The sequence below is a fragment of the Gossypium arboreum genome, chromosome 13 (assembly GCF_025698485.1).
Source record: "Gossypium arboreum isolate Shixiya-1 chromosome 13, ASM2569848v2, whole genome shotgun sequence".
NCBI classification, from domain to species: domain Eukaryota; kingdom Viridiplantae; phylum Streptophyta; class Magnoliopsida; order Malvales; family Malvaceae; genus Gossypium; species Gossypium arboreum.
In genome coordinates, this window is record NC_069082.1 from 78435041 (window position 1) to 78448297 (window position 13257).

A 13257-nucleotide genomic window follows, 5' to 3' on the forward strand; every position below is an offset into this window, starting at 1 on the left:
CATGCAATGATGGATTGTCTACTCATGAGTAAGATTTTGAGCTTTCTTTTGTTTTATCATGATTGAAGTTGAAAAGAAGCATGATTGTCATATTCGCCATGATGCATTCTTGAGCATGATTCATGCTTCTTGCATGTTAGTTAAAATTTGTGTTTTGGATGGCTATGGACACCTTGAAATTCGGCCATGCTCATATATGCATATATATGATTGCACATTATGTTTTGGTTATGAACTAAGTGATGAATATATTGGTTTAAAGAAGAAGATGTGGAAGAATGCTTGTGAAATTGCAAGCACAATTCGGCCTAGCACACATATGAGTGCTTGATGCTATATTGTAAGTTTTGAGCTACAATATGCAAAGCATTAACTAGTAAAATGCATGCTGTTTTTGTGTGGTATTAAGTGCATAATTGGCCTCAACATGGACAAGTATATTCGGCCTTGGGTAGCCTATTGAAGGCCTTAGCTTTTCCTTGATGCTCGAATAAATTGTATTGAATTGCTTGATGTAGTATAAAATGTGCATGACCATTGTGTATTCAAGCTAAAGGGTGGCCATATGACCATTTAAATTCCTTGTCATATTCGCCATAAGCTAGCACAATGAGGTTTTGATAAATTGAATTTGTTTGAATTAGCTCAAGAGCTAAGAGGGCCACAATTGGACAAGGGAAGGAAAAAGTAATCGAATAGCCGTAAAAGCCGCTCGACAACATCCGAGGTAAGTCCTCAAGAAGTGACCTTACTTGAATTATGTGGAATGAAATATGGATGTATTGATTATTGATTTATGTGTGTATGAGTATTCGAATGATACCCGGCTAAGTCCCAAGGCGATTATGTTAGTGATTATAATTGTGTTTGAGCCTTAGTAACGAAAATAAATATGTATGTCCAATGATTATTGATGTATGTGTGCATGAGAAATTGAATGATATCCGGCTAAGCCTCAAGACAATTATGTTGGAAATTATAACCGGGTTAAGACCAAGGCAATTGTGCTAGTGGCTACAACCGGTTAAGACCAAGGCAATTGTGCTAGTGGCTACATCCGGCTAAGACCAAGGCATTCGTATGAGTCATTCTATCCGGCTAAGACCAAGGCATTTGTGCAAATCGTGATATCCGGGTTAAGTCCCGTAGGCCTTGGTGCGGGTTACCATAACCGGCTATGTCCCAAGGCGATTGATCGAGTAGCGACATCCGGTTAAACTCAAAGGTATGTGATTTGAAAATTATAAGCTTGCTGGAAAATTTCAGCTAATGCACTTGTGAAATTTCCCAATGACAAGGTAAGTGCGGTGTGTGCTTTGGCGCTAGGAGTAAGAGCGTGTGAATATCCGCTCCTATGATGGAACGAGTTATCGGCCTTAATGAAGCCGTTATTTGTGTATGAACATAAGAGTTGGGATGGTGAAGTAAGTATGATTATGTGAATGTGCATTAATGAAATGATGCATTTAACTATGTGAATGTATTGCTGTAATTAGAGTTGATTATATTCCTTGAGACTTACTAAGCATAAAAATGCTTACTCCACGCTTTGGCTCTCGCTTTTCTAGATTTCGCTCAAGCAATCGGATTTGGGATCGTTGAAGTCAAGTCATCCACACTATCAAGGCTCCATTTTGGTATAAATTTTGGTTGAACTTGAGATGGCATGTATAGGACTACCCTTGTTTGTTAAATATGTTGTGATGTAAGTATGTACGGCCATGCGAAAATGGCTCGAAAAGGAAGCATGAACTTAGACTAATTGTGGGTTGTATGTATATATTTGGTGTCATGATGTGGCTATGGCTTGGAAATGGGAATGTTGGTCATATGATCAGCCATTGGCATGGTTAAAATGATCATATATGAACCTATGTATGGCAAGACTAGTTGAATCATGGAGACTACCAAAGAGGTAAGTCCTACCTTAAAACAGATGCTGCCAGCTGCAGTGGCGTGAATGTGAAAAATCACCAAAATTCATAGGAATGGAATTAAATAGTGAATAAGCTATGTAAATGAACCTTGATGAGTCTATTTTCATATGGAAGAAACGAAATGGTCATAGGAGTTACAGGTTAAGAGATATTAAAGCTATTGTGAGACAGGGCCAGAATGGTTTCTGGGTTCCCTGTCGCAACTTTAAAATTCACTATAAATTATCCAAAAGAATTAGGAGACATACCTTATATGTACAGATTCCATTTTGAGTCTAGTTTCATTAGAAACAAACGACACCAGCATTAAATCCCTGTACAGAGAGATATTCAAGTTATACCACGCGAAGGTCAGAGCAGTCGATCCCTGTAACATGGGTAACTTTAACTAATAAACTGTACAAATTGGCCCGACCAAAAATCCTAGAAATAAATCCATGGATGGATATATGAGTCTAAATTCAGGTAAAATTTACGAAACCAGTTTCCGAGTTTTGAAACTCGAGATATGATTTTTAAGGCGACAGTGACGCAGTTTTCCAGCCTGACTGGAAATGTCAAATTGGTGGGCAAAAACATGTGAACTTGGCTTGTTAACCCCTCGGGTCCGACACCGGCAATGGTCTCGGGTTTGGGGTGTTACAAAGTATATATCACATACCTGGCCAACTTAATGTATTGAACGAATTCAATTGCCGATTTAACACAAGGTCTCATAGTCTTAGTCTTTTATTAAATCACTAGCATTTAGCCTGCTAGGTTTTAAACCCAAATTCATCACCGGCACAAAGCCTGCTAGACTTTAAGTCTGAACTCATTCACCGGCATTTCGCCTGCTACGCTTGAAGCCCGATATCATTTCACCGAAATAGGCCTGAAGCCCGATATTATCTCACCGGCATTATAGCCTGCTAGGCCCGAAGCCCGATAATATTATTCACCAGCTTAAAGCTTGCTAGGCCGAGGCCCGAATATCACATTTCGATAAACAATTCACTTGTTCTTTCATACTTTCATAACTTATACTTCAATTACGTATAACTGAAACACATATCTATGAACAAAGATTTTCATCCTTTCAACCACATAGGGTTTAATTTCCACATTGGAACACATATCTTAGTACATCATTTAATAGTATCAAAGTCGACTAGATATGCTAGTCACATACGGCTCATAACTTTAATTTAATATTCATTCAACACAAAGAACATATATATATATATATATATATATATATATATACAATCAAACATCTTCTTAATTATGATTATTCAACTATTAGGCATATAACATGATCAAACACAAACACTTAAGAACTTACCTTAAATGTCGTCGGACAACTACGAATCGACTATTCCATTTTTTCACCTTTCCCTTTTCCGAGTTAAGTTCCTTTTGCTCTTGAGCTAGGTAAAATAAATCGGTTTGTTTAATTACTTAACTAATTTATTTAGATTCAAACATTAACAATTTTTCTTAATAAGAAACATACGACAACTCATTAACAACCATTCATTCACATCTTTATTCTTGATTACTATCGGCCATTATAACATATACAAATGCATATTAACCACTTTGACCGATTGTCCATTAACCACTAATTCATATACATAAATTTTACAACTCAACTCATCCCTTTCCACATTATTTACCTTAATTCACATTCGGAAATCATAGAACACATACTAATGATTTAATGTTACAAATCAAATTTCCACACACCAATAAACACATTCGGCAAAACTTCATTTCAATTTACTTTAAAACACCAACAACTAAATTATTTCTTGGCACCTTTATCACATTTTCACTATCAGCATAACCATGTTACCAATCTAATACATCAAAATTTACTTATCCAAGACTACATTCAGCATATATATATATTCACATAAACACAATAGCCAATTGTTATTTATCATCTAATTCGACTTTCAATAACCTCAAATTATAAACAATATTCAATTCCCTAATTAAGATATCAATTGACAACTTCACAAACAGAGATTAACAAGCTTAGGGCTCATCTAATAACCATTTATAATTTAAAACTTCAAACGTTCGAAATCTAACATTTTACTCACATGGCCGAATACATGCTTTGCCCCAACTAAGGAAATTTATACACTCACAACTCCATCAATTCATTTTCCACTTAATTACATCAATTCAAAGCTCAATTTAATAAGAACATGCTTAAATTAAATAAAAACAAATTTCCTTTCCCAAAAGTATATATATACGACAACTTTAACTTCATGCCTCTCAACAATGAATTCAACTTAATCATTCATTAACATTACACTCATTCAGCCATTATAAGCAAATTTAACATCTAAACAACACCTTCCAAAAGCTATCAAATTATCACAATTTAACAAATTGCCAAATGCATATATGTTCAATAATTCATGAATTTAAACCATGGGTTAACTATACAATGCACTTATCAATTTAATTTCATAAATAATTACATCAAAATCACATTAACATACCTTTGATTTATGAAATAACCATGGCTGAATGCCTTGGCTTCTTCTTCTATTTTTCTTTCACTAGTTATGGCAATGGGGAAAAGAAAGATTAACATACATTGTTTTTATCACTCTTTTCTTATTTTAATTATTCTTTATTTCATAATATAAAGCCATTAACTATTATAATGCTAAAATAAAATGCTTATATTATCTATCAACCATCATTATGGCCGGCCACTAAATTAAAAGTGGTCCATTTGACATGCAAGTCCCGCATGTCAATAATTCATGCATTATTTGGCCACTTTAAAATTCACCTATCACATTTTCAAGTCTTATCACAAGAGTCCTTTCTTATAAATTAACACCTAATTCATAAAATCAAGGCACGAAATATTCACACATACAAATTCCACATACAATAAGCACAGAATATAACATCTAATTATTTTCATGACTCTATTTTATGTTTCCGAAACCACTTTTCGACTAAGGTCAAATTAGGGCTGTCACAATAGTCACATCCACAATTCATCCATGTAACACCCCTTACTTGTATTCGACACCAGGACAGGGTACGAGGCATTACCAGACTTAAACATTCACAAACATGCAAAATCGGACCATAAAATTTCATTTAAATTAAAAACATTCAATCACATGCATAATGTCCCTTACATGAGCTACTGAGGCTCTAGGCATGCATTAAAGGCGGTTTGGGACTAAATCGAGAACTTTGGAAAGTTTCAGGGAAACTTAGAAAAATTTTCCTGAAATAGGATCACACGCCTATGTGGACACAGGGACATGCCCATGTGTCTCCAACACGCCCGTGTCCTCAGGCTATGTAACTCTCTATTTATGACGTCAATAAAAAAAATTGAACCACACGGCCAAGCCACACTCCCGTGTTCTAGGCCGTGTCCTCCACACAGTTGAGACACATGGCTGTGTCTCTGCCCGTGTGACTAGTACTTAGGCTATTTTCCAAGCCTTTTATTACCATTAATCCCTCACATATTTACACACATCAAAGATATACATCATGGCATCATCTTAATGATTTAACATACTTCACAAAGGTATATTCTTAACCTTAACATGCTATCATTCACTTATTACACGTACTCATATAATATCAAACCTAGACACAATAATTCTATATCCATTGACCTTGTCATTTGATGACCACTTTTACAAAACTTTCATAACCATCAATTTATCAAGTAGCTTCAATCAAGATCAAGTATTCATATTCAAACATTATCAACTTATTTCCATATTATACATTTACCACGTGGCTATGACCATTTCGATCGGTCAAGAAGCACCCATCATGCATATATGTCATAATACCAACCATACATATCTCGCAAGCATAAACACATCATCGCATCACAAGAATTAGAACTTATCATGGATAATTAGGCTTACAAGCCACAATCATTACAAGCCACATCTCATGGCTATATACAATGAATCAATATAAGACAATACATATGGCTAATCATAATGGCATCTATCATAAAACTAAGTCCCTATACATGCCACTCACTTGAAGACATTAAGATTCATCAATGCTCCAAAAGAGGTAGCTTGATAGTGTGAGGTTGCCTCCGACGATCTCCAACCCTGATCTAACCTGTCAACACTAAATAAATGGAAAGAAGGGAGTAAGCTTAAAGCTTAGTAAGTCAATATGAAATTAATAAGCGAATTATCAACATGATTCCATGGAAATATAATCATAATTACACTTTTACTTATTTTTTGGTCATGCTATTTTCTCAAGTCATAGTTACTAAATTATTTATATCTAGAGCTACGTAAATCCAAATTAAGATCTGTAAATTTTCCCTAAAACTAGACTCATATATCTTTTTACCATAAAATGTACAGAATTTTCAAAGTCACACAACTGCTAATGTCCAACACTGTCTTAGTGCAATATAATGGTAACTATCATAAGTTCATCTTCAACTAATCATGAACTTACTATTTCATAGATTTCATGTTCAATTTCACAAAGACATAATAACATAACCATAAAGATTATTCATCACTTAAACCCTTTTGGCTTACTTATCATATATACGTATATATTTGCTCATCATAAAGCGATCTTTACCAAGGAATTATTCATAAGTTTAGCATACATACCTGCACTCATCGTAGTGTATCATATAACCATACCTCTTTAACATGCCCTCCTCGGGACTTTAATCACATTCATTACATTACCAGTTGAACACTAGGAATACTATTGGATACGTAGAAACTTGCACCTAAGTGCCGCATATACATACGTAGCCAAAGCTACCTCATAACATGTATACATCCATAATGAACTCGAGCCTCTTAACGAGCTCGGATGTTACATGAGTTGCATCCATTATGAACTTGGACCCCTCAAAGAGCTCGGATGCTCGCATCCATAATGAACTCAGACCTCTGAACGAGCTCAAATGCCACATAGATCACGAACTTGGACTACTCAACAAGTTCGGATTCTGTCTTATATCACGAACTCAGACTGCTCAACGAGCTCGGATTTCTAAATTTCTAGTGACATGTCACTTGTATCCTAAACTATTCCTAAGGTTCAAATGAGATTTTCCACACTTGCACTTAGCATCCTCATCGCACTTGCTTGTCATGTCTTGAACAACGACCATAATATCATGTATGCTTACAAATTCACCATATTCCCATTCATAGCATAATAAGGCATAACTCAAATAGCAAATAAGCTTTTAAGAATTTACATAAGATATATCACATATTTCATATGTCACTTGTCATGTATAATCATTTTCTTGCATTTCATGTAATATTCTTCCACGTTCTAACACCATTCCATCAACTTTTCCAATTTATTAAGTCATACAATATATGCAATAATAGTAAGGAATATAATTCAAACATAACATTGCATTATTATTATCATACAAACTTACCTCGAATACGAGCACGGCTATATATTTCGATTTAGTCCATAATCTCATTCATTTCCAATCTATACCCGAATCCTATTTTCCTTGATCTATAATATCACATTTAGCTTACTAATTAGTCACATTATTCATATGGGTCCAAAAATCATATTTCTACAAATTTGCATTTTGATCCCTAAACTTTCACATATTTGCACTTTTTCCCCAAGGGTCGTAAAATGATTTTTATCCTATTTCCATACATTTTAAGCCTAGCCAAATAATTTTTACAACTATAGCAGCCCCTAATTTCCACTAAATCACACTTTTATGAAAAAATTTGTAACATTTGCAAAGCGGTCCTTTTTGACAATTTCATCCAAAATCACTTAGTAAAAGTCATTTATTACACACCGAGCATTCATTTTTTCCACCATTAGACATCAAAACACATGCATGTCATCCATAGGTAAATTTTTAAACACAAACCCTAGCTCAAAAAATGGGTAGAAATGAGTAGATCTTGTTACGATGATTTCAAAAAGTAGAAATCATTAAAAACGGGGCTAGAACGGACTTACAATCAAGCTTGGAAGCATGAAAAACCCTAGCTATGTCTTCTCCAGGCAAGTTTCAACCATGGGGTAGAAGATGGACAAAAATTGGCTTTTAATTTTGTTTTTAATTCATTTTAATTACTTAACTGACCAAAATGCCCCTAACTTAAAAATATTCTATTTCACGTATTTCATGTCCATTTTTGTCCAAAAAATTTACAAATGATATAATTATCATTTGAGGACCTCAAATTTAAAATTTCAAATCAATTTGACACCTCTAACATGTAGAACTCAACTTTTGTACTTTTTACAATTTAGTCCTTTTGACTAAATTGAGTGCCCAAACGTCAAAATTTTCGAACGAAATTTTCACAGAATCATCCCGTGAAATTGTAGACCATAAAGATATAATAAAAAAATTTTGTTGTGTCAGATTTGTGGTCCCGAAATGACTATTTCGACTACCCCTAATTCGGGATGTTACAATCCATGCCAAACAATTTTAACTACATCATGTATGACCTTGGCGCATACATGCATATATGAATATTTTCACAACAAAATAATCAATATGAACCATATCTCATGGTCATATACAAAATGAATCACCAAATCACTATAAACCAACACCTCATATATCATATCACATGAATGCTCGCTCTCGAGCAAATCTCAGGCCTGTTCACACAAGCTGACGGTTAAGACGTAACTATGCAGTGCTGCTCACACAAGCTGTTAGATATTCGCAACACATGTCGAACTACCCAGCCACTGGTAGACGTACGAGACCAGTACCTGAATCACATAATCACACATATATCACAAAAATCCTTAGTGACATGTCACTCGTATGCTATTCTATTTCTAATGTTCAAACGAGATTTTTCTCACTTATCCGAATTTCATCAAATAAAACCATAGAACCAATCATTTATTTCATGCATTATCAAAGCATTTAGAATATTTAAAATACAAACATAACATGGCATTATTTACATACGAACTTACCTCTATACCAAAATGGCAAAGAGGGACCTAACCGTCAATTACTTGTTTTCCCTCGTTCTAGGCTCTAACTTCATTTTTCTTGATCTAAAACATCACATTTAACTTATTTAATCATTATACTAATCAATTCAGCCCCAAAAACATATTTTTCAAAAATTACATTTTTACCCCTAAACTTTTTCATAGTTACACTTTTTCCCCTAAGCTCGTAAAATGATTTTCATTCAATTTCTTTGTACTTTAAGCCTAGCCGAACCATTTTCATAACTATAACAACCCACAATTTCCAAATTAGTCCTTTTACAAATTAGTCCATTTTCATAACTATAACAACACACTTTTATGACATTTTTATAACTTTTACAAATTAGTCCTTTTAGTCTTTTTTACCAAAAATCACCTAGTAAAAGTCATTTTTTTAAATACAAACATGCATTTTCTACCATTAATCATCAAAATACACACATGTTCATCATGGGTCAAAACCCTAGACTTTAACCATAACTCAAATTAATGGTAGAAATAGATAGATCTTATTACGAGGATTTCAAAAACGTAAAAAACATTAAAAACGGGGCTAGATCGGACTTACAATCGAGCTTGGAAGCTTGGAAAACCCTAAACATGGTTTATTCATGTAAAATTTGGCCAAGGAAGAAGATGGCCAAGAAATTTTGGCTTTTATTTTGTTTATTAAGTCATTTAATTACTAAATGACCAAAATGACCTTAACTTAAAAATATTCCATTTCACCTATTTCAAGTCCATTTTTGTCCAACAAATTATTCAATGGTGTAATAACCATTTAAGGACCTCCAATTTAAAATTTCATAACAATTGGACACCTCTAGCTTCTAGAACTCAAGTTTTGCACTATTTACGATTTAGTCGTTTTGACTAAATGAGTGCCCAAACGGCGAAATTTTCGAACGAAATTTTCACCAAATTATTTGTGAAATTGTAGACCATAAAAATATAATAAAAATAAACTTTCTTACGTCAGATTTGTGACCCCAAAACCACTGTTCCGACTAGACCCAAAATCGGGCTATTACATCCAATACCAACAAGCAACCATTAACCACATCACAAAGCATAAACACATTGCATGCATGCATAATTAATTAGGGTTACAACCCAAGAAGCAAATATAAGCCACATCTCATGGCCTTATACAAAATGAATCATAATACCATCATGAGCCAACTCATTTGGCTAATCAATTGACACATAACAAAATGACCAAGTCTCTTATACATGCCATACTCAAAATGTTGAGACTAACTATACCCAAATGTCCAATTGATAGTGTGATCGAATCTCTGATGTCCTTCAATCCCCGAGCTAGCTTGGCGAGACTATAAAAGATGGAAAGGAAGAGGGGTAAGCATTAAAGCTTAGTAAGTCCATATGCAAATAACATGTTATCTAAATAAGTATTTAACATATATTTAACATAATAAACATAATTTTTATTTCATCAAACCATTTAAACTTACTCATAACATAAAGACCCTTGTCATAAGTTCATCATATACCATGGCATTTCTCGTGAGTTTGGTATACATACCTGTATCAACTCATAAAATAATCTCTTACTCATTCTTCTCATTGACTTACCCTTCGGGTCTTTTGTCAAGTTATCAATAATTTACCAGTTGAATAGTCAGAATACTATTGGATACACGGAATACTCGTACATAAGTGCCACATACATAGCTAAAGCTACCTCATAACACATAATACATAAAAGCTCATTCTTGAGCTACTCACGGGTCTGATTACACAAGTTGTCGGTTAGGACATAGCTACACGGGCTGCTCACACAAGCTGTCAGATATACGCAACACATGCCGAACTACCCAGCCACCAGTAGGACGTTCAAGACTAGCACCCAGAATCACATAAACATATCACATATCTCATGAGCTCTAAATCACATTATTCCTAGTGACATGTCACTTGTATCCTAAACTATTTCTTAAGTCTCAAACGGGACTTTTTGATACACATCTCTGTCAAGCTTGCTCGTAATGTCGATCTGAATGTCTATAATACTATCACTTACTCATGGAGCAACCAAAGCATAACTCATAATAGCATTAAAGAATTTGCATTCACATAATACTCAAGCATTTAAAATATAACATAACATCATTTTATTTGTATATGAACTTACCTCGTTACAAAATGATGAAAACGAGCCTATTCTTCGTAAACCTTATTTTCCCCCGATCAAGACCCGAATCACATTTTTCTTAATTTATAATGCCAAATTTAACTTATTTAATACATACATCGTTTGAATCAACCCATAACACATACTTTGGTAAAATTACCTTTTTACCCTTAAATTTTCACTTATTTGCTAATTGGTCTTTAGGCTCGTAAAATGAAATACATGCATTTTCTTTGTTACCCAAGACTAGCCAATTCATATTCCTGCTCCTAGCAGCCCACATTTTTCTTTATTTCACATATTTACTACCGGCCCTTTTTAGGTGTTTTCATGCAAAATCACTTTGTAAAAGATGTTTATCACACATTAAACTTTCAAATTCTTCAATTAAACATCAAAATAGATGCATTTCACACATGGGTAAGTTTTTGAACATGAACCCTAGCTCAAAATAATGGTAGAAATAGCTAGATCGATTGATGACAACTTAAAAAATGTAAAGAATATTAAAAACGGGGCTAGGATGCACTTACTATTGAGTTTGAAAGTTGAAGAAACCCTAGCTATTGTGAGCATGGAAATTTCGACCAAGGTAGATGAAGATCGACAAGATTTTTGACCTATTTTCCCTTTTTATTCTTTTTTTAACCAAATGACAAAAATGCCCTTAGGGTCTTTCTTTCAAAATTTTCCTATTCATGCCCATTTTTGTCCAAAATTTGAGAACTTGGTCAAATTGCTATTTAAGGACCTCTAATTAATAATCCATAGCAATTTCATGCTTAAAGCTTCTAGAACTCAAGTTTTGCAACTTATTCAATTTAGTCCCTAACTTCAAATTGGACACTTTAGGCAAAAAATTTCTTCATGAAAATTTCACACAAACATGCATTCATATCATGGGTCATCAAATTAATCATAAAATAATTATTTTTACTTCAGATTTGTGGTCTCGAAACCACTATTTCGACTAGACCCTGGTTTAGGATGTTAAAATTAGCATCAGGTACGGTGGCATCTTGGAATTAATTGTGTTAGAGATTTTTGCTTAGGTACAATCCTTCCAACATGAATGCCAAGATTAGAAATGACATTACATCATTCAAGCAATCTAAAGATGAGACATTACACGAAGCATAAGAGTGTTTCAAGGAACTAATTAGGAAATGTCTAATGCATGGTTTTCAGCATTGGACACAAATGGAAATGTTCTATAAAGGATTAAATGCTCATACATGAATGGTGGTGGATGCATATACTAATGGGACGTTGCTTGACAAATCCTGCAATGAAGCATACAAAATTCTGGAAATAATAGCAAATAATGATTATCAGTACCCCACTACCAAAGTTGGTACTGGTAGAAGAGTTGCTGGAGTAATGAAACTTGGTGTGATTCCATCGTTAACAACTCAGCTATCATCTTTAACAAATATGATTAAAACTCTCAAAATACCCTCTATAGTGCAGGAGATGGAGGTTACAGAACTAGCATGCGTATACTGTGGAGAAGATCATGTTTTTTATTAATGCCCATCCAATTCAGCCTCTTTATATTACATGGGGAATTTTAATCATGGCAACAACAATCCCTACTCCAACACCTATAATCCAGGGTGGAAACAACATCCAAATTTTAGCTGGAGAAATTAGGGAAAGAGACATACCATCACTGTTAATAGACAGAATGTGGTTGTTGTACCACCGGGACACAGTTAACCAATGTTGAGGCAAAATGTACAACAAAGTTTAGAGCCAGGCAGCTTCATTATGAGCTTTAGAGAATCACGTGGGACAAATTACCATTGCATTAAGTTCCAGACAACAAGGAGCATTGCCTAGTGACATAGAAAGTTCTTGATCTCAACAAAAGGAATAATGTAAAGGCCTAACACTCTGGAGTGGCACTCAGTTGCCAGGAGTTGTAAATGATGCCTTTTCAAACGTTGAAAGTTCAGAAGTTCCTGGAAGAAAAACTTCCAAACCAAAAGTGGAACAAACTACAAAATATGGAAGTAGAAAAATGTATACAGAAGCAAATTTATCTTGTCGAGCCAATACAAATGCCATGGCAAGGCAACTACAACAAATGAAATGAAGGTCATCGCCACCTTTTCTCCAGTGTTTCCAAATGTCGAAAGAATATGCTCAATTCAA

General features: G+C 34.3%; 1 non-coding gene across 1 annotated transcript; it reads right to left on the reverse strand.

Annotated features, from left to right (window-relative positions):
- Window positions 1-12177: 12177 nt before the first annotated feature.
- LOC128286980 (small nucleolar RNA R71) lies at window positions 12178-12284 on the reverse strand. The gene has a single exon (XR_008277680.1). It is a non-coding gene; the product is annotated as a small nucleolar RNA R71 (small nucleolar RNA).
- Window positions 12285-13257: the final 973 nt, after the last annotated feature.